Here is a 23,808-nt window from a genome sequence, read left to right as displayed (position 1 = left end):
TTACCTGTTGCAGATTCAGTCTTCCCAGCCCTGTGCAGGGCAATAATTTGGTTACTTTTGTCCTTAGACAGCTCTCTGGTCTCAGCCATAGTGGAGTTTGGAGTGTCACTGTTTGAGGTTGTGGACAGGTGTCTTTTAGATAAATAACCAGTTCAAACAGGTGCCATTACTACAGGTAACTACTGAAGGACAGAGTATTCTCTTACAGAAGAAGTTTTAGGTCTGTGCGAGCCAGAAATCTTACTTGTTTGCAGGTGACCAAATACTTATTTTCCACCATAATTTACAAATAAATTCTTTAAAAATCAGACAATGTAATTTTTCTGGATTTTCTTTTCTCCTTTTCTATCTCATAGTTGAAGAATACATATGGTGAAAATTACAGGTTCCTCTCATCTTTTTAAGTGGGAGAACTTCCTCAATTGGTGGCTGACTAAATACTATTTTGTCCCACTCTAAATGTTGTTAAAAAAAACAGTTGTTAAAAACTGGCAGAATGACCCATTAACGTAAAAAAAAAAAGAAAAGACAATTCAATTTGCTGATTAACATTTATTATAGTTGTGAGATTTTGAAGACAGCTATAATATCAGATTGATGTTCATTCTGAGCAACAACAAAAAATATTTGTCTCACACGATTCTCACAAGAGCAAATCTTAGGAGAAGCAATGTCAACAATTCATTGAAAGTCAATTTTCCATGTCAGACTTTATCTTGCTCTGTTGAGAAGTTGCTGGATGAGCAGAATCAGCTGGCTCAGTGATGGTGTAGTTGTTGCTCCTGCAACAGTTGTTGCTCCTGCAACAGTTGTTGTTGCAGTAGTGGTGGTTGCCTTGATAAAATCACAAACATTGAAGTTAAACATTAAAACAGACGACTCTCACAGGACTTTGTTACAGGATGTTATTTAAAAGTTTACTCAGAACAGAAAACACTCACCTCATGTGAGTTCGACCCAGAGTGATGATGCCCATGTTTGGAACGAGCAAATCTCTGATGCTCCATCTGTAAAAAAAATCAAGAAAACAAGGTAATTATGTTTCTAATGTCATGAAAAATCCTTTGTTTTATCACAAATTTTAGCTACTTTCCATGAAACAGTTTGAAACAATCAGACTTACAGGTTGAGCCAGAGTGAGACTCAGGAGGCATCCCAGCACCAGAGCTAACTTCAGCATGATTTCCCTCCTGGAAACAAAAGTCAAATCTTTATCATCAGGTGCTGCAGCAACATCACACAGAAAATACTGAAATGTAGTTACAGTCAAGTCTTTGCAGCGTCAGCAGAAGATCAGGAAAGTTCTTGTGATGCTGTTCTGGATATTCATGTTTTCTTTTATACCTTCTCTGGATCAGATGTGTTGAGAAACTGTACACTTTAAGACATCTTTACCTAGAAAGAGGAGTGACTGATGATTGTGGACACAAGTTGCACAAGTTTTAAAGGAATGGTTGCATCACCAATAAAGATCTTATTTCTATAAGATCATGCAAATTGATTCTTTTTAGTCACTAATGGCTCACACCTTTCCTCATTAATAATATGCTGATGTAGAGGCATAATAATCAAAAAAAAACTCAGTTTTAGAATTGTGTATTATATAATCAAGGAATATTCAAATATTTATGTCTTAAATAATGGCCAGTTCCCTAGAATTTTTCCCTTTATGGATGAACTTACTTAACAGGTAGAATTTCCTCTCACATTTGGTGTCTATAAAACATTACATTCAACATAACGTACTGTTTTTACATAGATTACATTTGGTTCAAATGGTCACATATTTGAATGTGACTATTTTTCTTACAAATTTTGGAATCTAAAAGTAGCACTATGACACATGAGTTGAGTTTCTTGATTTCACCTAATTCAATAGTAAAAAGTAAGGGTTTTCAGAACAAAAGCAATGGAAGAAATGATAGATATGCAAGCTTTTAGAAACTTAAAATGAGTAATACATTCTTTAGCTGTGTATTATGTGCATTTTTTTCATTAGGTGGATTTATTTTTCCATTTATCTTGTTACAGGTGTCTCAGGTCTGCCGGATTTGTTGCAATAATAATTTGCTGCTGGTCCTTATGTTTCAGTGTGACTTCAGTTCTTTAGGTTATGTGCTGCTTTCTTTTATTTCTTGGATGTTTTGTAGGCCAAAGGTTTGTTTTCCACCACATGTTAATGGTTGCTTTGTACTGGACGCCGTTGGAAAGGACCCCTAACTATAACTGAAATGGAGCTCTGAGCAGGTACAGGACTTGGACTGACAGCACCTGAGACTTACTGTGGGCGGGCTGCACAAACAGAGAACTGAAGGTGGACAGTGCACCAGAAGACGGGAGGTAGCCAAGAGAGAGCTGAAAGCTGACTGGCAATGCTGAGAACGCAACGCAAGCCTGGTGAAATGGGAGGCAGCAGCCACACAGAGGGGGCGCCAGAGTTGACCGGGAAGCTGTGTGGAGAGAATGAATGATTGCTAAACAGAGCATAGAGAAAAATGGTCTGTCCTCCTGATCAAAGTATGCATGTGGCCGGTGTTGATGCAGCACCCTGAAGCTCTCTCTTATGTCATCCTTTTAGCTGCAACAAGAATGTTTTTTCCGTCATGGCTGGTTTAACAGTGGATACTTAAGGAGCAGCATGAAGACTGGATGGAATATTTAATTGTTGATTTTATGTCTTTTCATCTTATTAACCAGTTACAACTTTTTTAGATTAATATATATTAAATATGCATTTTTAAAACTAGAAGCATGACACCTTCTTGCCAAAAAGAAATATTTACTATGGACTTTAAAGCTTTTGAGGAACAATTCATTACAGAAAAGAGAAAAGCAACAACGATAAGCTATTATCAGTCAAGCAAGTAAATAAAAAAATACATTAAAAATACACTTACGGCTGCTTGAATGTGCTCCAGATCTACAAATCTATCAACAGAAATATGGTGAAAAGCATCCAAATTGAGTCTCACAAAACTGGCTCTAAAACATTTAGAGGTAATTCTACCAACTCCATCACCATATCAAACATTTTTTAAAAAAAACAAGGGGTCGGTGTTGAAAACCCACAAATGTTAACTCCACCTAGAAAATAACCAGGCTGGAGAAACCTGCAGTGACGGGGCCAAATACTGTGCCAGGCTGTTGTTTAGTAAAAACTGATGACAATTCTCCATATTTAGCTATTCTGGTTAAAAAGTCTAGTCATCTGTTTTTTCACGGGTCACAAAATGAGTTATTGGTCACTTCATAAAGCTGCAGAAAAGATTTGATTGGTACCTGCTATTATAGTAAACTAAAATTCATTTATTTCCTGTCAATTTTATAAACCAGTGTCAAATTACTGAGTGAAACAGATATCAGCTCACTTGGTTGTTTGTTTTTTAATTTTTGCCTTCTCAAATGTTAGAAGTGGATATTTCTACAGCAGCATTTGCTTCCACTGAAGTTTTAGAGGACCACCTTTTAGGATAAAGAAGAACCTTTTTTGGGATATTCCTGCATCAAGTGTGCCAAGAAAAAAAATGTCATTATGCTTTAGAAAATGTATGTAAAATTTACAGTTCTATGACAACCTGCATAGATGATATTTCTAGTTGCTCTTCCAAAATAATTTCCCTAAAATGTGTTTTCCTGTCAGGTGTCGGGGTCGTCCTCGCACACCTGCTTGAGGATCCGGTCTCTCACAGCTGTTCAGCATCCAATCAGTGAACCTATTTTAGTCCATCTCGCCCTCGAGCCTTTGTTGGTTCGTCTGCTTTCATGAAGGGCTCACCGATCCGAGCCGAAGCCTACGCCGAAGCCTACACCCACGCCAAAGCCCACGCCAAAGCCCACGCCAAAGCCCACGCCAAAGTCTCCAGAACCAAAACCACCAAAAACCAAAGCCTCCAGAACCAAAGTCACCAGAACAGAAGCCACCAGAACCAAAGCCACAAGGACTCACAACCAACCCCAAAGAACAAAACCCAAAGAACCAAGAACCAAAACCAAAAAAACCAAAGCCAACATCAAAGAACACAAAGACCAACGCCAAAGATCCAAAGCCAAACCCCTTTTCATCCTACAATAAAATTCACTAAATCAAACTAAGTCCCTGTCTGCATTTTTGGGTCCAGCGACTCCAAACCTAACATTTCCATTTAAAATTTCCTTTTGGAATTTTGAGAAAGGTCTAAATATTTATGTAAAAATTTAAAACAATTTTAATTGATAAGAATTGTTTTATGTTATGTTTTATGTTGTGTTTTTTGGGGGTGGCAAAAAACACATTGTTCATTTTCAATCAATATTTTTATTCACGATTTTCCTGAAGACATCAAGGATTTTAAAATTAACAAGTTTAGTAACTTTATTTTTATTTAGTAAAAAAAAAAACAGTTTTTTAGTGGTTCCATGTGAGACTTTAGTTTGCATAATTTAGAAGTTGGTGAATGAGCAGATATAGCTTCCTCAGTGATGACGTAGCTGTTGCACCTGCAGAAATTACAGCTGTAGTGGAGGTTGCCTTGAAAAACAAACAAACAAAAATAAAGGAAAGTGTAAGTCAGAACTGCATCTACGGGTGGCTATGGGCTGTCTGCGGGCAAAAAATTGGCCAAACATTTATGGGCACAAATGACAAAGTCATACAGCACTCACTGAACCATTGAGTACAAATAATCAAGCAACTTTTTGTTCTCCGGGCTACAGGCAGTGACGTGCAGTCAGGAGAGGCAGGTGAGGCTGTGCCTCACCTGTCATTATGGGAAGAAAAGAGAAAAAATAAATTAAATTATTATATTTAATCAGTAATTTGTGCTTTGCAGTCATTTTGCATTTAAATGTAACATTTTTGGGTGTTTTTTCTTTTGAAAATCGCTGAATATCCGCATTTGCCGTTCAGATACTAAGTGACGTGCGATGAGGCACCAGCCCGCTGAGCCTCACCTTGGATTGCGCAATACCTATGCAGTCAGACGGTACTGCTGTCTCTCTGTGTGTCGGTTCAGTCACTTGTACTATATGAGCTGAGTTTACATGATTTAGCAGATGTATATGATGTACAGTGTTTGTTTTTATAAATAACTGTATGTGAGGGACGTGTTTCTTGTGCTGAGCGCTAAACGCCGGCAAAAAAGCCGCTGGGTGAGGCCAGACATTCTCGTGCCTCATGATAGGGGGCGCCGGTGAGCCCTGAGATTATGACGCTAAAAAATACTAGAAGAAGTGATAGCAAGCGGCAAGTCATTTTCTTCAGAAGGAGCGGCATATGGTTTTATTTACAAGTAAAGGTAAGACGAAAATAAGGTTTGTGCTTTTTCTATGCTGCAGTTTGTATATGAAAAAAAAACATGTTGAAATGATATTTTAAACAAAACACGTTAACTGTTGTCAATCAAATGGTGAATAAGTTACTCAGTATGTTTTTTTTCCAACTTTATTGAACAAAGTATTAACATACAAAATCCAGCATCAATGAATGAATCAGATAGCATCAGCAGTGGTAGTCAATGTCATCAATCCAAACTTATTGAATCATCTCAAGTAAAAAATATAAAATAAAATTATCAGAAATATATCCAAAATAGAATTTGCTGATAGACAAATAAAGTATCTTAAAATATATAAAAGGGGATTACAAGATAATAATAATATTTACAATACAAAGTTTTCTTAGAGGGGATTACTTATCAAACAAAAAAGCACAAATTGTTTCAGTCTTACTTGTTTTGGGTGTGTTAATTTTTTTTAATATAGTCGTAAAACTGGAGCAACTCGATCTTAAATATGGTGAAATTGGGAGTTGTTTTTTTTTATTTTATTTATTTATTTATTTATTTTTATTTTTATTCTGCACTTATGAATGTAAAATTTGGAATCGAGAAGTAACAAATTAATACTTTTTTCTACTTTTTTAACATCCGAATTAAAATATGCGACTATTTGTTTCAAATTTAAAACAATGTTACAGTTTAATTTGCTGTTTACAAAGCATTCTAATTGGTTCCAAAATTCACGGGAAAATTTACAAAAGTATAAAAGATGAAGAACTGATTCAGGGAAGTTTCTCAGTATGGTTCATATGTTTGTAAATCTGACTGATGACGTCAGTGCCTCACCAGCCGTTAATCCCACCGCACGTCACTGGCTACAGGTCATACTAAAACTATTTGTGCAATACACAAGTGAAGGTAAGAGTGAACTTGGTGAGACGCTGGTTTGTCGTACGTTTTTTAAATGTTTTCAACACCTCCAAATCCTTTGGAGTGCACAAGTAGTCTGTTAGTGCTGTTCTCTAGTGTGCAGCGTGACTTTTAGAAATGAGGAAATTACACAGAGTGTAGTTTGTGTGGGAATCATACAGGAGTCCTATGAGCATAGATGTTATAAACGCCATAAATGTTGTTGGTTCTTGCTGACACTTTTTACGGGACAACAGAAAAAACTGTGTGATGATACTTCCGTTTTACAAGTACCAGCAAAAGTAAATACTGAACGTTCTTTGGATGCAACTCTGCATTCTTTCTCCTCCAAATATGATGAGTAGAGTTCTTACCAAAAAGTTCTTCTCTGGTTTCATCTGACCAAAGGACATTCCCCTAATCCTGTTCTGGATCAACCAAATGCTCTCTTTAGACGGGCCTACACATGTTCTTGCTTTAGCAGGGGGACACATCTGGCACTGCAGGATTTGAGCCCGTGGTGGCGTAGAGTGTTACTGGTTGGTCTGCTCTCTGTAGATCATTTCCTAGGTCCCCACATGTGGTTCTAGGATTTTTGCTCACTGTTCTTTTCTTCATTTTGACCCCACGGGGTGAGACCTTGCACGGGGCCATAGATCAAGGGAGATTATCAGTGGTCTAGTATGTCTTCCATTTTTTAATAATTGCTCCCACAGATGATTTCTTCACACCCAGATGCTTACCTGTTGCAGATTCAGTCTTCCCAGCCCTGTGCAGGGCAATAATTTGGTTACTTTTGTCCTTAGACAGCTCTCTGGTCTCAGCCATAGTGGAGTTTGGAGTGTCACTGTTTGAGGTTGTGGACAGGTGTCTTTTAGATAAATAACCAGTTCAAACAGGTGCCATTACTACAGGTAACTACTGAAGGACAGAGTATTCTCTTACAGAAGAAGTTTTAGGTCTGTGCGAGCCAGAAATCTTACTTGTTTGCAGGTGACCAAATACTTATTTTCCACCATAATTTACAAATAAATTCTTTAAAAATCAGACAATGTAATTTTTCTGGATTTTCTTTTCTCCTTTTCTATCTCATAGTTGAAGAATACATATGGTGAAAATTACAGGTTCCTCTCATCTTTTTAAGTGGGAGAACTTCCTCAATTGGTGGCTGACTAAATACTATTTTGTCCCACTCTAAATGTTGTTAAAAAAAACAGTTGTTAAAAACTGGCAGAATGACCCATTAACGTAAAAAAAAAAAGAAAAGACAATTCAATTTGCTGATTAACATTTATTATAGTTGTGAGATTTTGAAGACAGCTATAATATCAGATTGATGTTCATTCTGAGCAACAACAAAAAATATTTGTCTCACAGGATTCTCACAAGAGCAAATCTTAGGAGAAGCAATGTCAACAATCCATTGAAAGTTAATTTTCCATGTCAGACTTTATCTTGCTCTGTTGAGAAGTTGCTGGATGAGCAGAATCAGCTGGCTCAGTGATGGTGTAGTTGTTGCTCCTGCAACAGTTGTTGCTCCTGCAACAGTTGTTGTTGCAGTAGTGGTGGTTGCCTTGATAAAATCACAAACATTGAAGTTAAACATTAAAACAGACGACTCTCACAGGACTTTGTTACAGGATGTTATTTAAAAGTTTACTCAGAACAGAAAACACTCACCTCATGTGAGTTCGACCCAGAGTGATGATGCCCATGTTTGGAACGAGCAAATCTCTGATGCTCCATCTGTAAAAAAAATCAAGAAAACAAGGTAATTATGTTTCTAATGTCATGAAAAATCCTTTGTTTTATCACAAATTTTAGCTACTTTCCATGAAACAGTTTGAAACAATCAGACTTACAGGTTGAGCCAGAGTGAGACTCAGGAGGCATCCCAGCACCAGAGCTAACTTCAGCATGATTTCCCTCCTGGAAACAAAAGTCAAATCTTTATCATCAGGTGCTGCAGCAACATCACACAGAAAATACTGAAATGTAGTTACAGTCAAGTCTTTGCAGCGTCAGCAGAAGATCAGGAAAGTTCTTGTGATGCTGTTCTGGATATTCATGTTTTCTTTTATACCTTCTCTGGATCAGATGTGTTGAGAAACTGTACACTTTAAGACATCTTTACCTAGAAAGAGGAGTGACTGATGATTGTGGACACAAGTTGCACAAGTTTTAAAGGAATGGTTGCATCACCAATAAAGATCTTATTTCTATAAGATCATGCAAATTGATTCTTTTTAGTCACTAATGGCTCACACCTTTCCTCATTAATAATATGCTGATGTAGAGGCATAATAATCAAAAAAAAACTCAGTTTTAGCATTGTGTATTATATAATCAAGGAATATTCAAATATTTATGTCTTAAATAATGGCCAGTTCCCTAGAATTTTTCCCTTTATGGATGAACTTACTTAACAGGTAGAATTTCCTCTCACATTTGGTGTCTATAAAACATTACATTCAACATAACGTACTGTTTTTACATAGATTACATTTGGTTCAAATGGTCACATATTTGAATGTGACTATTTTTCTTACAAATTTTGGAATCTAAAAGTAGCACTATGACACATGAGTTGAGTTTCTTGATTTCACCTAATTCAATAGTAAAAAGTAAGGGTTTTCAGAACAAAAGCAATGGAAGAAATGATAGATATGCAAGCTTTTAGAAACTTAAAATGAGTAATACATTCTTTAGCTGTGTATTATGTGCATTTTTTTCATTAGGTGGATTTATTTTTCCATTTATCTTGTTACAGGTGTCTCAGGTCTGCCGGATTTGTTGCAATAATAATTTGCTGCTGGTCCTTATGTTTCAGTGTGACTTCAGTTCTTTAGGTTATGTGCTGCTTTCTTTTATTTCTTGGATGTTTTGTAGGCCAAAGGTTTGTTTTCCACCACATGTTAATGGTTGCTTTGTACTGGACGCCGTTGGAAAGGACCCCTAACTATAACTGAAATGGAGCTCTGAGCAGGTACAGGACTTGGACTGACAGCACCTGAGACTTACTGTGGGCGGGCTGCACAAACAGAGAACTGAAGGTGGACAGTGCACCAGAAGACGGGAGGTAGCCAAGAGAGAGCTGAAAGCTGACTGGCAATGCTGAGAACGCAACGCAAGCCTGGTGAAATGGGAGGCAGCAGCCACACAGAGGGGGCGCCAGAGTTGACCGGGAAGCTGTGTGGAGAGAATGAATGATTGCTAAACAGAGCATAGAGAAAAATGGTCTGTCCTCCTGATCAAAGTATGCATGTGGCCGGTGTTGATGCAGCACCCTGAAGCTCTCTCTTATGTCATCCTTTTAGCTGCAACAAGAATGTTTTTTCCGTCATGGCTGGTTTAACAGTGGATACTTAAGGAGCAGCATGAAGACTGGATGGAATATTTAATTGTTGATTTTATGTCTTTTCATCTTATTAACCAGTTACAACTTTTTTAGATTAATATATATTAAATATGCATTTTTAAAACTAGAAGCATGACACCTTCTTGCCAAAAAGAAATATTTACTATGGACTTTAAAGCTTTTGAGGAACAATTCATTACAGAAAAGAGAAAAGCAACAACGATAAGCTATTATCAGTCAAGCAAGTAAATAAAAAAATACATTAAAAATACACTTACGGCTGCTTGAATGTGCTCCAGATCTACAAATCTATCAACAGAAATATGGTGAAAAGCATCCAAATTGAGTCTCACAAAACTGGCTCTAAAACATTTAGAGGTAATTCTACCAACTCCATCACCATATCAAACATTTTTTAAAAAAAACAAGGGGTCGGTGTTGAAAACCCACAAATGTTAACTCCACCTAGAAAATAACCAGGCTGGAGAAACCTGCAGTGACGGGGCCAAATACTGTGCCAGGCTGTTGTTTAGTAAAAACTGATGACAATTCTCCATATTTAGCTATTCTGGTTAAAAAGTCTAGTCATCTGTTTTTTCACGGGTCACAAAATGAGTTATTGGTCACTTCATAAAGCTGCAGAAAAGATTTGATTGGTACCTGCTATTATAGTAAACTAAAATTCATTTATTTCCTGTCAATTTTATAAACCAGTGTCAAATTACTGAGTGAAACAGATATCAGCTCACTTGGTTGTTTGTTTTTTAATTTTTGCCTTCTCAAATGTTAGAAGTGGATATTTCTACAGCAGCATTTGCTTCCACTGAAGTTTTAGAGGACCACCTTTTAGGATAAAGAAGAACCTTTTTTGGGATATTCCTGCATCAAGTGTGCCAAGAAAAAAAATGTCATTATGCTTTAGAAAATGTATGTAAAATTTACAGTTCTATGACAACCTGCATAGATGATATTTCTAGTTGCTCTTCCAAAATAATTTCCCTAAAATGTGTTTTCCTGTCAGGTGTCGGGGTCGTCCTCGCACACCTGCTTGAGGATCCGGTCTCTCACAGCTGTTCAGCATCCAATCAGTGAACCTATTTTAGTCCATCTCGCCCTCGAGCCTTTGTTGGTTCGTCTGCTTTCATGAAGGGCTCACCGATCCGAGCCGAAGCCTACGCCGAAGCCTACACCCACGCCAAAGCCCACGCCAAAGCCCACGCCAAAGCCCACGCCAAAGTCTCCAGAACCAAAACCACCAAAAACCAAAGCCTCCAGAACCAAAGTCACCAGAACAGAAGCCACCAGAACCAAAGCCACAAGGACTCACAACCAACCCCAAAGAACAAAACCCAAAGAACCAAGAACCAAAACCAAAAAAACCAAAGCCAACATCAAAGAACACAAAGACCAACGCCAAAGATCCAAAGCCAAACCCCTTTTCATCCTACAATAAAATTCACTAAATCAAACTAAGTCCCTGTCTGCATTTTTGGGTCCAGCGACTCCAAACCTAACATTTCCATTTAAAATTTCCTTTTGGAATTTTGAGAAAGGTCTAAATATTTATGTAAAAATTTAAAACAATTTTAATTGATAAGAATTGTTTTATGTTATGTTTTATGTTGTGTTTTTTGGGGGTGGCAAAAAACACATTGTTCATTTTCAATCAATATTTTTATTCACGATTTTCCTGAAGACATCAAGGATTTTAAAATTAACAAGTTTAGTAACTTTATTTTTATTTAGTAAAAAAAAAACAGTTTTTTAGTGGTTCCATGTGAGACTTTAGTTTGCATAATTTAGAAGTTGGTGAATGAGCAGATATAGCTTCCTCAGTGATGACGTAGCTGTTGCACCTGCAGAAATTACAGCTGTAGTGGAGGTTGCCTTGAAAAACAAACAAACAAAAATAAAGGAAAGTGTAAGTCAGAACTGCATCTACGGGTGGCTATGGGCTGTCTGCGGGCAAAAAATTGGCCAAACATTTATGGGCACAAATGACAAAGTCATACAGCACTCACTGAACCATTGAGTACAAATAATCAAGCAACTTTTTGTTCTCCGGGCTACAGGCAGTGACGTGCAGTCAGGAGAGGCAGGTGAGGCTGTGCCTCACCTGTCATTATGGGAAGAAAAGAGAAAAAATAAATTAAATTATTATATTTAATCAGTAATTTGTGCTTTGCAGTCATTTTGCATTTAAATGTAACATTTTTGGGTGTTTTTTCTTTTGAAAATCGCTGAATATCCGCATTTGCCGTTCAGATACTAAGTGACGTGCGATGAGGCACCAGCCCGCTGAGCCTCACCTTGGATTGCGCAATACCTATGCAGTCAGACGGTACTGCTGTCTCTCTGTGTGTCGGTTCAGTCACTTGTACTATATGAGCTGAGTTTACATGATTTAGCAGATGTATATGATGTACAGTGTTTGTTTTTATAAATAACTGTATGTGAGGGACGTGTTTCTTGTGCTGAGCGCTAAACGCCGGCAAAAAAGCCGCTGGGTGAGGCCAGACATTCTCGTGCCTCATGATAGGGGGCGCCGGTGAGCCCTGAGATTATGACGCTAAAAAATACTAGAAGAAGTGATAGCAAGCGGCAAGTCATTTTCTTCAGAAGGAGCGGCATATGGTTTTATTTACAAGTAAAGGTAAGACGAAAATAAGGTTTGTGCTTTTTCTATGCTGCAGTTTGTATATGAAAAAAAAACATGTTGAAATGATATTTTAAACAAAACACGTTAACTGTTGTCAATCAAATGGTGAATAAGTTACTCAGTATGTTTTTTTTCCAACTTTATTGAACAAAGTATTAACATACAAAATCCAGCATCAATGAATGAATCAGATAGCATCAGCAGTGGTAGTCAATGTCATCAATCCAAACTTATTGAATCATCTCAAGTAAAAAATATAAAATAAAATTATCAGAAATATATCCAAAATAGAATTTGCTGATAGACAAATAAAGTATCTTAAAATATATAAAAGGGGATTACAAGATAATAATAATATTTACAATACAAAGTTTTCTTAGAGGGGATTACTTATCAAACAAAAAAGCACAAATTGTTTCAGTCTTACTTGTTTTGGGTGTGTTAATTTTTTTTAATATAGTCGTAAAACTGGAGCAACTCGATCTTAAATATGGTGAAATTGGGAGTTGTTTTTTTTTATTTTATTTATTTATTTATTTATTTTTATTTTTATTCTGCACTTATGAATGTAAAATTTGGAATCGAGAAGTAACAAATTAATACTTTTTTCTACTTTTTTAACATCCGAATTAAAATATGCGACTATTTGTTTCAAATTTAAAACAATGTTACAGTTTAATTTGCTGTTTACAAAGCATTCTAATTGGTTCCAAAATTCACGGGAAAATTTACAAAAGTATAAAAGATGAAGAACTGATTCAGGGAAGTTTCTCAGTATGGTTCATATGTTTGTAAATCTGACTGATGACGTCAGTGCCTCACCAGCCGTTAATCCCACCGCACGTCACTGGCTACAGGTCATACTAAAACTATTTGTGCAATACACAAGTGAAGGTAAGAGTGAACTTGGTGAGACGCTGGTTTGTCGTACGTTTTTTAAATGTTTTCAACACCTCCAAATCCTTTGGAGTGCACAAGTAGTCTGTTAGTGCTGTTCTCTAGTGTGCAGCGTGACTTTTAGAAATGAGGAAATTACACAGAGTGTAGTTTGTGTGGGAATCATACAGGAGTCCTATGAGCATAGATGTTATAAACGCCATAAATGTTGTTGGTTCTTGCTGACACTTTTTACGGGACAACAGAAAAAACTGTGTGATGATACTTCCGTTTTACAAGTACCAGCAAAAGTAAATACTGAACGTTCTTTGGATGCAACTCTGCATTCTTTCTCCTCCAAATATGATGAGTAGAGTTCTTACCAAAAAGTTCTTCTCTGGTTTCATCTGACCAAAGGACATTCCCCTAATCCTGTTCTGGATCAACCAAATGCTCTCTTTAGACGGGCCTACACATGTTCTTGCTTTAGCAGGGGGACACATCTGGCACTGCAGGATTTGAGCCCGTGGTGGCGTAGAGTGTTACTGGTTGGTCTGCTCTCTGTAGATCATTTCCTAGGTCCCCACATGTGGTTCTAGGATTTTTGCTCACTGTTCTTTTCTTCATTTTGACCCCACGGGGTGAGACCTTGCACGGGGCCATAGATCAAGGGAGATTATCAGTGGTCTAGTATGTCTTCCATTTTTTAATAATTGCTCCCACAGATGATTTCTTCACACCCAGATGCTTACCTGTTGCAGATTCAGTCTTCCCAGCCCTGTGCAGGGCAATAATTTGGTTACTTTTGTCCTTAGACAGCTCTCTGGTCTCGGCCATTGTGGAGTTTGGAGTGTCACTGTTTGAGGTTGTGGACAGGTGTCTTTTAGATAAATAACCAGTTCAAACAGGTGCCATTACTACAGGTCACGACTGAAGGACAGAGTATTCTCTTACAGAAGACGTTTTAGGTCTGTGCGAGCCAGAAATCTTACTTGTTTGCAGGTGACCAAATACTTATTTTCCATAATTTACAAATAAATTCTTTAAAAATCAGACAATGTATTTTTTCTGGATTTTCTTTTCTCCTTTTCTATCTCATAGTTGAAGAATACATATGGTGAAAATTACAGGTTCCTCTCATCTTTTTAAGTGGGAGAACTTGCACAATTGGTGGCTGACTAAATAGTATTTTTTCCCACTGTAAATGTTGTTAAAAAAAACAGTTGTTAAAAACTGGCAGAATGACCCATTAAAGTAAAAAAAAAAAGAAAAGACAATTCAGTTTGCTGATTAACATTTATTATAGTTGTGAGATTTTGAAGACAGCTATAATATCAGATTGATGTTCATTCTGAGCAACAACAAAAAATATTTGTCTCACAGGATTCTCACAAGAGCAAATCTTAGGAGAAGCAATGTCAACAATCCATTGAAAGTTAATTTTCCATGTCAGACTTTATCTTGCTCTGTTGAGAAGTTGCTGGATGAGCAGAATCAGCTGGCTCAGTGATGGTGTAGTTGTTGCTCCTGCAACAGTTGTTGCTCCTGCAACAGTTGTTGCTCCTGCAACAGTTGTTGTTGCAGTAGTGGTGGTTGCCTTGATAAAATCACAAACATTGAAGTTAAACATTAAAACAGACGACTCTCACAGGACTTTGTTACAGGATGTTATTTAAAAGTTTACTCAGAACAGAAAACACTCACCTCATGTGAGTTCGACCCAGAGTGATGATGCCCATGTTTGGAACGAGCAAATCTCTGATGCTCCATCTGTAGAAACATCAAGAAAACAATGTAATTATCTGTCTATTGTCATGAAAAATCCTTTGTTTTATCATAAATTTTAGCTACTTTCCATGAAACAGTTTGAAACAATCAGACTTACAGGTTGAGCCAGAGTGAGACTCAGGAGGCATCCAAGCACCAGAGCTAACTTCAGCATGATTTCCCTCCTGGAAACAAAAGTCAAATCTTTATCATCAGGTTAAATAAAGTCAGTTAATCACTGCTTCAGCGACATCACACAGAAAATACTGAAATGTAGTTACAGTCTAGTCTTTGCAGCTTCAGCAGAAGATCAGGAAAGTTCTTGTGATGCTGTTCTTGATGTTCATGTTTTCTTTTATACCTTCCCTGGATCAGATGTGTTGAGAAACTGTACTCTTTAAGACATCTTTACCTAGAAAGAGGAGTGACTGAGGATTGTGGACACAAGTTGCACAAGCTTTAAAGGATTTGTTGCACCACCAATAAAGATATTATTTCTATAAGATCATACAAATGGATTATTTTCAGTCACTAATGGCTCACACCTTTCCTCATTAATAATATGCTGATGTAGAAGCATAATAATCCAAAAAAAAAACTCAGTTTTAGCATTGCGTATTATATTTTCAAGGAATAATAAAATATTTCTGTCTTAAATAATGCCCAGTTTCCAAGAATTTATCCCTTTATGGAGGAATTTTCTCTCACATTTGGTGTCTATAAAACATTACATTCAACATGACATACTGTTTTTTCATAGATTACATTTGGTTCAAATGTTCACATATTTGAATGTGATTTTTCTTACAAATTTTGGAATATAAAAGTAGCACTATGACACATGAGTTGAGTTTCTTGATTTCACCTAATTCAATAGTACAAAGTAAGAATTTTCCGGACAAAAGCAATGGAAGAAATTTTAGATCTGCAAGCTTTGAGAAGCAGCCACACTGTCATGGTTTGAGTTTGTTTTGTCTTGGTTTTTGCTTTAGTTCCTGTTCTGTCTTGTTTGGTTCTGTTTCCTGCTTTATTTTGTAAGGGTTCCTGTCTTGTGTTGTCTTGAGTTGTACTTCCTTGGTCCCCATCTGCCCTGATCGTGTTCACCTGTGTCTTGTCTGCCCTGTCTGTACATACAGCGGGGAAAATAAGTATTGAACACGTCAACATTTCTCTCAAAAAACATATTTCTAATCGAGCTATTGATACGAAATTTTCACCAGATGTCGGCATCAACCCAAGTAATGCACACATAGAAAGAAATCCAAACATTTATGTCCATAAATGAAGTTATGTGTAATAAAGTGAAATGGCAAAGGGAATAAGTATTGAACACATGAAGAAAAGGAGGGGTAAAAAGGTCTGGCAAACCAAGAAAGCAGCTGGAGTTTGTCAGAATTCAGAAGGTTAACCTGCCCCCTATTAGTGCAAAGTAAGTTGACCAGGAAGCTGTGTGGAGAGAATGAATGACTGGTAAACAGAGCATAGAGAAAAAATGTCTGTCCTTCTAAACAAAGTATGCATGTGGCCGGTGTTGATGCAGCACCCTGAATCTCTCTCTTTTGTCATCCTTTTAGCTGCAACAAGAATGTTTCTTCCGTCATGGCTGGTTTAACAGTGGATACTTAAGGAGCAGCATGAAGATTGGATGGACTATTTAATTGTTGATGTTATGTCTTTTCATCTAATTAACCAGTTACAACTTTTTTAGATTAATATATATTAAATATGCATTTTAAAACAAGTAGCATGACACCTTTTTGCCAATTCTTTGCCTGCAGACAGCCCATATTTACCCATAATGCCAGTTGTGACAAAGGCACAACAGTCTGAAGTCTGAAGTTTTGTTTGCTCACCTTATGCACAACTCTTTCCTGAAAGTGGCTCAACAATAAGCTGGGTTTACTACACAGCTGTTGCTGAAGTTAAGAAATGTTCCTGGACGGACTTGCCCACCTTTGGGGATTGGAGTCTTATAAGCATAGGCTTCTTCACGTCATGTGTAGACTTATTTTTTATTTAATGTAAATGTTGATTTGATTTGAAATAAATTTGATTTGAATGACCTGAAAATAAATTAAGAGTTGGCTCCTTTAAACAGTGACTTTCAGGTTTAACAGTACAACACCCAGGTATCTAAATGTGTCCACAATCTCAATGTCTGAGCCCTGGATATTCACCGGTGAGTGTGATGGTGAGGACCTCCTGAAATCCAGAACCAGCTCCTTTTTTCTTCCTGGTGTTTAGCAGCAGGTGGTTACTTTCACACCAGCCCACATTTGATTTTGTTGATTTATTTCAAGCATTGTAGTCAAAGCAATAAAGAATTTAGACATATTCATCAAACTCATTACAGAAATGATGAAATGCATAGATTAAAAAGACAGAAAATAAAACAAAAATGTCACTTAAATAACATTTGCTTAATTAAATACAGTGATCATTAACTGAAGTATAAGTAGAGCTTGATTTATTGCTTGAAGAGGAGTGGGAAGAAGCAAGCTTATATAATCCCACCCCTACTGAGTTCATTCATTTGATAGTTTTACAGTGTTTTAAATCCGGTTGTAGATAGATTCTCTTGAAGTAACAAAATCCGGTACCTAGAAATGATTGATGATCTTCAGAAAACATTCATTCATGACTTCAGTAAACAGTAACGGTACCGATATGTAATAATAATTGATTATCATTAGAACACATGATAACATTAAACCAGAAAATTATTGCTACACATTGCAGATCAAGTAAACAAAATCAATAGCTTATGGATTGTAATTTAAACATTTCAGTAATCATTATTGCACATTACAATGTAAAACCCATTGGTTGTAATTAAACCAACCATTAACAGGACAACATGACAGTTTCATTTTAGCTGGGCAAAGCAACAAAATAAGAAAAGGATCACATACTTATTTGATCAACCCCCACCCCCAAACACTCTCATCACTGCACACCACCCCCATCCACAGCCGTACCATCTCTGCCCCACACCTCCACCCCCCTTTGCCTCACTTCTGATCAGGTGAGGAGGGAACTGAGGCGACTCAAGACCAGGAAAGCTGCAGGTCCAGACGGCATCGGACCTGGACTGCTCAGGGACTGTGCTGACCAGCTCTGTGAGGTGGTCACTTACATCTTCAACTTGAGCCTGAGTCTGGAGACGGTCCCAGCCCTGTGGAAGACCTCCTGTGTGGTTCCGGTTCCTAAGATGGCGCACGCTAAGGAGCCAAACCATTACAGACCAGTAGCCCTGACCTCCCACCTGATGAAGACCATGGAGAGACTCATCCTCAGCCACCTTCGCTCAGTGGTCAGCACCGCAACGGACCCACTGCAGTCTGCCTACAGGCCGAACATCGGGGTGGATGACGCTGTCATCTACCTGCTGCACCGGGCGTTGATCCATCTGGAGGACACCGGAACCGCTGTGAGGGTCATGTTCTTTGACTTCTCCAGCACCTTCAACACCATACGGCCAGCTCTGCTAAGAGAGAAGCTGGAAGGGGCTGGAGTGGACGGACGACTGACTGCATGGACGACCGACTACCTCACCAACAGACCACAGTATGTGAGGCTACACAACTGTGTGTCGGAGGTGGTGGTTTCCAGCACTGGTGCTCCTCAGGGGACGGTGCTCTCACCGTTCCTCTTCACCCTTCATACCTCGGACTTTACCTACAACACCGGCAGTTGTCACCTCCAGAAGTTCTCTGACGACTCGGCCATTGTTGGCTGTGTGTCGGGGGGGAACGAGGTGGAGTACAGGTCAGTCATCAAGGACTGACCTGTACTCTGACTGACCTGTGTGAGCGTAATCACCTGTGCTTGAACACCAGTAAAACAAAGGAGATGGTGATTGATTTCCGGAGGAGAACACCACAATTCACACCGATGAGCATCCAGGGCTCGGACATTGAGGTAGTGGACAGTTTTAAGTACCTGGGTGTTCACCTCAACAAGAAACTGGACTGGACTCAAAACACCGATGCCCTGTATTAGAAGGGCCAAAGTCGCCTCCACCGTTTGAGGAGACTGAGGTCCTTTGGAGTGTGCAGGCCTCTCTTAAGGACATTTTATGACTCTGTGGTGGCCTCTGTTATCCACTACGCCGTGGCCTGTTGGGGAGCAGGCAGCACAGACCGAGACAGGAAGAGACTTAACAAGCTGGTCAGGAGGGTCAGTTTTGTCCTGGGCTGCCCACTGGACTTTGTGGAGGAAGTGGGTGAAAGGAGGATGTTGGCCAAGTTAACATCCATCATGGACAACACCTCTCACCCACTACATCAGACAGTGGAGGCACTAAACAGCTCTTTCAGTGGCAGACTGTTACACCCCCCATGCAGGAAGGAACGGTTCCGCAGGTCATTCATCCCAACAGCTGTGAGATTGTACAATGTCACAGTTTAAATATGCATGTAAAAACCGGTAATCATACATCCTTAGCTCATCTGTATATTCTGTGTTTTTACTTTTTTATTTAATTTTATTATTAGGCATAACATATGTTATGTCGTAATAGTGTACATAAGCTCTTACTTACTTTTTCTATTTTTGCACATTTTTGTATTTGTATACTTGCACATTTTGGAACACCCCTCACTTTTGCACATTGCTGTCACTTTTCTCTGCTTTTTGGAACTGCTGTGACAATTAAATTTCCCCAATGTGGGATCAATAAAGAATATCTTATCTTATCTTATCTTACTACTGACTATAGAGTGTGGTGTAATGGCCCCTCACAACAGAACTCAAACAGGTCAACCCCCGTTTGGGTGCATGTTCTATAAATCTTTGATTATTAAATCTTATGGTCTACTAAAGCCAATGCAGAAGATAAATCCAAATATTGCATATTTTCCTCCTTTGGTAACCTATATATGTCATTGAAAACTCTGTCAAGATGAAAGATAGTTTAGGGCATCTTTGTATCATTCAAATCTTTGTTTTAGTATAGCTGCAAACCACTTTGAGTTGGTTTCTGGTTTTATTAGTAGGAGATCAAATTATTTAGTCTATATACATTACATTTATTCATATGGGTATATGTAAAAGACATTTAAGGTGAACAAAACCAAAGGCTTCTGAGAAATACAGAGATATGATGAGGATTTGAAAAGAAAGAAAAGCAGTTGTTTTCATTTTCATTTGCTGCATTTATTTAAATCTGTAAAGACATGAAGGTTGTTTCACTCAGTCAAGACAGCAACAAGTCAAAAACATTGAAGTAGACATGTTTTCTTAATCACTTGTTGATGTATGCTTCCATCCCAGACTTTATCTTCCAGCAATAAGTCGCTGTATGACGAGAGCAAGTATTTGAGTCAGAGTGGAGGTTGAAGCTGTTGTTGCAGTCGTTGTGGCCTTAAAGCAATCAGAAAAACGTCGATCCAAGTAAACCTTCAGGACTTTGTTAGAGCAAGGGTTGCAGTTTTGGACTAATTTATCAGATTTGAAAACACTCACCTCATTTGAGTTGGAGTTTGAGCTCGACCGAGCAACTCTCTGATGCTCCATCTGTTGAAAATTCAAAGTTTTTAGGGTCTATCCTACTCTGCATACCAAATCATAGCGTCCAGACATGTGACGATGTGAAACATTCTCACTTACAGGTTGAGCCAGAGTGAGGCTCAAGAGGCATCCAAGGACAAGTGCAAACTTCAGCATGGTTTCACACCTGGAAACAAACATCGAGACTTTATCAACAGATCAAAAATGTTAAGTTCAATAATAATAAAAAAATCACTGCAGCATCACAAAATATACTGAAACCAATCAATTGTGATTACTGTTGTGTCTTTGCTTCCTCAGCAGAAGATCTGGAACGTTGTGATGCTTCTCTGACTGCTGACCTTCTCTTTTATATGATCAGAAAAACTGAGGTGTTGTGAAACTGCATTCTCTGGTAAATTCTGTGTAAAAAAACACTGATTGCTGATGGAAGCTGCACAGGATTATGGGGATTTGTACGTGCATGTAAACACACTGAAAAACAACGGTGTTGTCAATGATTTTAAACATATAGCTCAGTCACAAGTTACTGAGCAATATATCTTTGTTTTAATAACAGAATTTAATGTATGTCACAATAGGTTTAGCCTTAACTTATTTAGAAATATGTTGTTATATACTTTATAGTTTTTGAGGAAAAATAAGTCTAAGAAAACAACATCAACATTCTACCCTCAGTCAAGAAATTAAAATAAACAATTGAATAAGAGATTTTAGGCAAATGTTCTGCTTTAAATTGCAAATCATTTGATAAAATATAGTGAAAAGCATCCAAATAAATTAACTCAAAACTGGCTTTTCCACCATCAAACACCCTGTGAAACATTTTTGTCAGACTGTGAGAGGATCCTATTATTAAAAAACCCACACATGCAACAGGAGGAGATGCAAACTCCACTCACAAAGAAAACCATTAGTAAAGAGGAGAAACATCTGTGCCAGCCTGGATGTAAATTCTAATTAGTAACATTGTAACGTAATAACTGTTTATAGTTTAATATTATGAGTGGATTTCTACTTTAGCATCTATTCATATTTATCTGGTTTTATTGCAGCTTTAGAGAACCAACTCTTCTGAAAAAAGAAGGAATATTATATTTAGGATGTTGCTGCATCAAGTGAGTCAAGAAAAAGTTGAGTACGGTAATATAATTTTTACAAAAAATAGGGGAAAAAATTACAATTATGTAAAAACAAAACACAGATAGTTAACATTTATCAGTTTTTCTTTCAATAAATAGGTGTAAAAATGTGTGTTATAAAGTTTATTTTAAATTGGTTAAATGGTAAGTTTTTTGGGGGCAAAATACAACAATTCACTTTTTAAATTAATTTCTGTATTTAGGAATTTCCCTGATATATTAGCGAGAAAAAAATTAACATCACCACAGAAAATACTGAAATAATGTCAAGTCCTTGTAGATTCATAAAAAGATCAGAGAATAACCTGTGATGTTGCTTAGAATCTTGACCTTTTGTTTTTAACCTTTGGAGGAGAAAACTTGTTGAGAAACTGCATTTACTTGGAAATCTTTTTTTACAAAGAGTACTTGTGATTAAAGACAAAAACTGCACAGGATTATAGGATTTACCACCACAATCAAAAACAATTGATTTTGAAATAAAGAAAGAGGAATGAGTAATAATTGTGGTAATTCTGGAGAGAGTCTGTACTGTATTTTTGACACAATTAAAATAATTTGAACAATTTTAATCTGTCTAAATGAGAAGTCAGCATTGTTTTTTTCTCTATTTTTGTGATGTAGTTTCTCAATATACCGGAGTTGATCACATCTGGATTCTTAGGACACATCACTCCTGTGTTTTTAGATGCTACTCTGCAAAAATACCTTGATTTTAATGACTGCATTTAATGATGGGGTTTGTCAGGTGGCTTGAGCAATGCAACATGCAATACTTGTCAGACAATGTTGGCCAGAAAGCTCAGCAAGTAAAACACTGGTACTCCACAAAGGGATTATTGTAGAGGCATATACATGGTGGACCTTTTCAAAACTTCAGCTGTAGAAAAATTCAGTGTGAACAAGGACCAATAAACCGGCTCAGATTACACACTGGTTTAAATTTGACTCCTTTATTCGCCCTCTGATCGGAAGATTGCAGGTTCGATTCCTGCCTTGCCCACCCATGTGTCAAAGTGCCCTTGGGTAAGACACTGAACCCCACTTGTCTCTGGTGGTTATAGGTTGGCACCACTGTTAGGCAGTGGAGCCGCCATCAGGTTGTGAATGTGTCTTTGAATGGGTGAATGAATGGGACTGTGACTGCTTTGGGCCTTTGAGGAAGGTAGAAAAGCGCTATGCACATATACGCTGTTTACTTTAACCATTTTTTAGCCTGTCCATGTACTTCAGAATAGATAGAGTTACACTTTTTAAAATGTTTAATGGGTCTTTCTTCTTACTTATCAGATCTTTTTTTACATCCTTAAGGATGCTTTTACAGTAACTGATGTTGAGGTAAAATTTCATGGCGCAGCATTTTTGTCTTGTTTTCTTTACTTCAACAGCCAGCAGAAGATCCTCAGAGCTGCTTGTCTTTTCTATGCCTTTCAAATTAACTTAAAAATAAACATTTTTATTAGACATTTTGCATATAGCTTTTTATTATTTAAACTGTATTTTTTGTCTTTATTTGTTTAAATGTCATGCGTTTTAATTTTCTATTCCTGTTTTATTTTTCTTCCTGTCATCTTCCAGTGTGTCCTTCAGTCAAAGCATCTGCTTCCACGAGGTTTATGGTGTTTCATCGCTGCCATTAATTGAACGAGCGCAAAGAAAACTGAGCGAGTGTATTCAGGAACAGAGTGAGCGAACCTTACAACCGCGTAAGTGCAATTCTAACCGAGCGACCCCGCATTTTACAACTGCATCGTTGCAATCTTAACTGAGCGGTGATCCTCGCTGGGCTTGCATGCATGCGTTAGCAGGTGTTTTGGTCACTTCTTTGGATGCAACTCTGCATTCTTTCTCCTCCAAATGTGACGAGTAGAGTTCTTACCAAAAAGTTCTTCTTTGGTTTCATCTGACCAAAGGACATTCTCCTAATCCTGTTCTGGATCAACCAAATGCTCTCTTTAGACGGGCCTACACATGTTCTTGCTTTAGCAGGGGGACACGTCTGGCACTTCAGGATTTGAGCCCGTGGTGGCGTAGGGTGTTACTGGTTGGTCTGCTCTCTGTAGATCATTCCCTGGGTCCCCCCATGTGGTTCTGGGATTTTTGCTCACTGTTCTTGTGATCATTTTGACCCCACGGGGTGAGATCTTGCAGGGGGCCCCAGATCAAGGGAGATTATCAGTGGTCTTGTATGTCTTCCATTTCCTAATAATTGCTCTTCCCAGTCTTCCCTGTCTTCCCAGCCCTGTGCAGGTCAGTTACTTTTGTCCTTAGACAGCTCTCTGGTCTCGGCCATTGTGGAGTTTGGAGTGTCACTGTTTGAGGTTGTGGACA

At 37.9% G+C, this 23,808-nt stretch overlaps 4 long non-coding RNA genes across 6 annotated transcripts; all 4 read right to left on the bottom strand.

The window, feature by feature from the left end:
• Positions 1-539: 539 nt before the first annotated feature.
• Positions 540-6,625, bottom strand: LOC144994533 (uncharacterized). 2 transcript variants are annotated; one of them, XR_013658095.1, is made up of 4 exons: positions 1,265-1,383; positions 1,124-1,190; positions 942-1,007; positions 540-834 (listed from the first exon to the last, which is right to left on the bottom strand). It is a non-coding gene; the product is annotated as an uncharacterized LOC144994533 (long non-coding RNA). The 2 variants fall into 2 exon arrangements; XR_013658096.1 differs by lacking the exon at positions 1,265-1,383 and adding an exon at positions 6,539-6,625 and having other exon boundaries at positions 697-834.
• Positions 6,626-7,440: 815 nt separating this feature from the next.
• On the bottom strand, positions 7,441-13,562 carry LOC144994534 (uncharacterized). 2 transcript variants are annotated; one of them, XR_013658098.1, is made up of 4 exons: positions 13,441-13,562; positions 8,027-8,093; positions 7,845-7,910; positions 7,441-7,737 (listed from the first exon to the last, which is right to left on the bottom strand). It is a non-coding gene; the product is annotated as an uncharacterized LOC144994534 (long non-coding RNA). The 2 variants fall into 2 exon arrangements; XR_013658097.1 differs by lacking the exon at positions 13,441-13,562 and adding an exon at positions 8,168-8,286 and having other exon boundaries at positions 7,599-7,737.
• Positions 13,563-14,334: 772 nt separating this feature from the next.
• LOC144994532 (uncharacterized) lies at positions 14,335-15,226 on the bottom strand. Its single transcript, XR_013658094.1, has 4 exons — positions 15,106-15,226; positions 14,943-15,009; positions 14,762-14,827; positions 14,335-14,654 (listed from the first exon to the last, which is right to left on the bottom strand). It is a non-coding gene; the product is annotated as an uncharacterized LOC144994532 (long non-coding RNA).
• A 4,733-nt stretch (positions 15,227-19,959) lies between these two features.
• On the bottom strand, positions 19,960-20,694 carry LOC101160534 (uncharacterized). Its single transcript, XR_177310.5, has 4 exons — positions 20,614-20,694; positions 20,435-20,501; positions 20,291-20,341; positions 19,960-20,188 (listed from the first exon to the last, which is right to left on the bottom strand). It is a non-coding gene; the product is annotated as an uncharacterized LOC101160534 (long non-coding RNA).
• Positions 20,695-23,808: the final 3,114 nt, after the last annotated feature.

The sequence above is a fragment of the Oryzias latipes genome, chromosome 1, assembly GCF_053564925.1.
Source record: "Oryzias latipes strain Hd-rR chromosome 1, Olatipes_Hd-rR_3.1".
NCBI classification, from domain to species: domain Eukaryota; kingdom Metazoa; phylum Chordata; class Actinopteri; order Beloniformes; family Adrianichthyidae; genus Oryzias; species Oryzias latipes.
The sequence above is the reverse complement of the archived record's forward strand: the minus strand, read 5'-3'. Positions and strand labels throughout refer to the sequence as shown.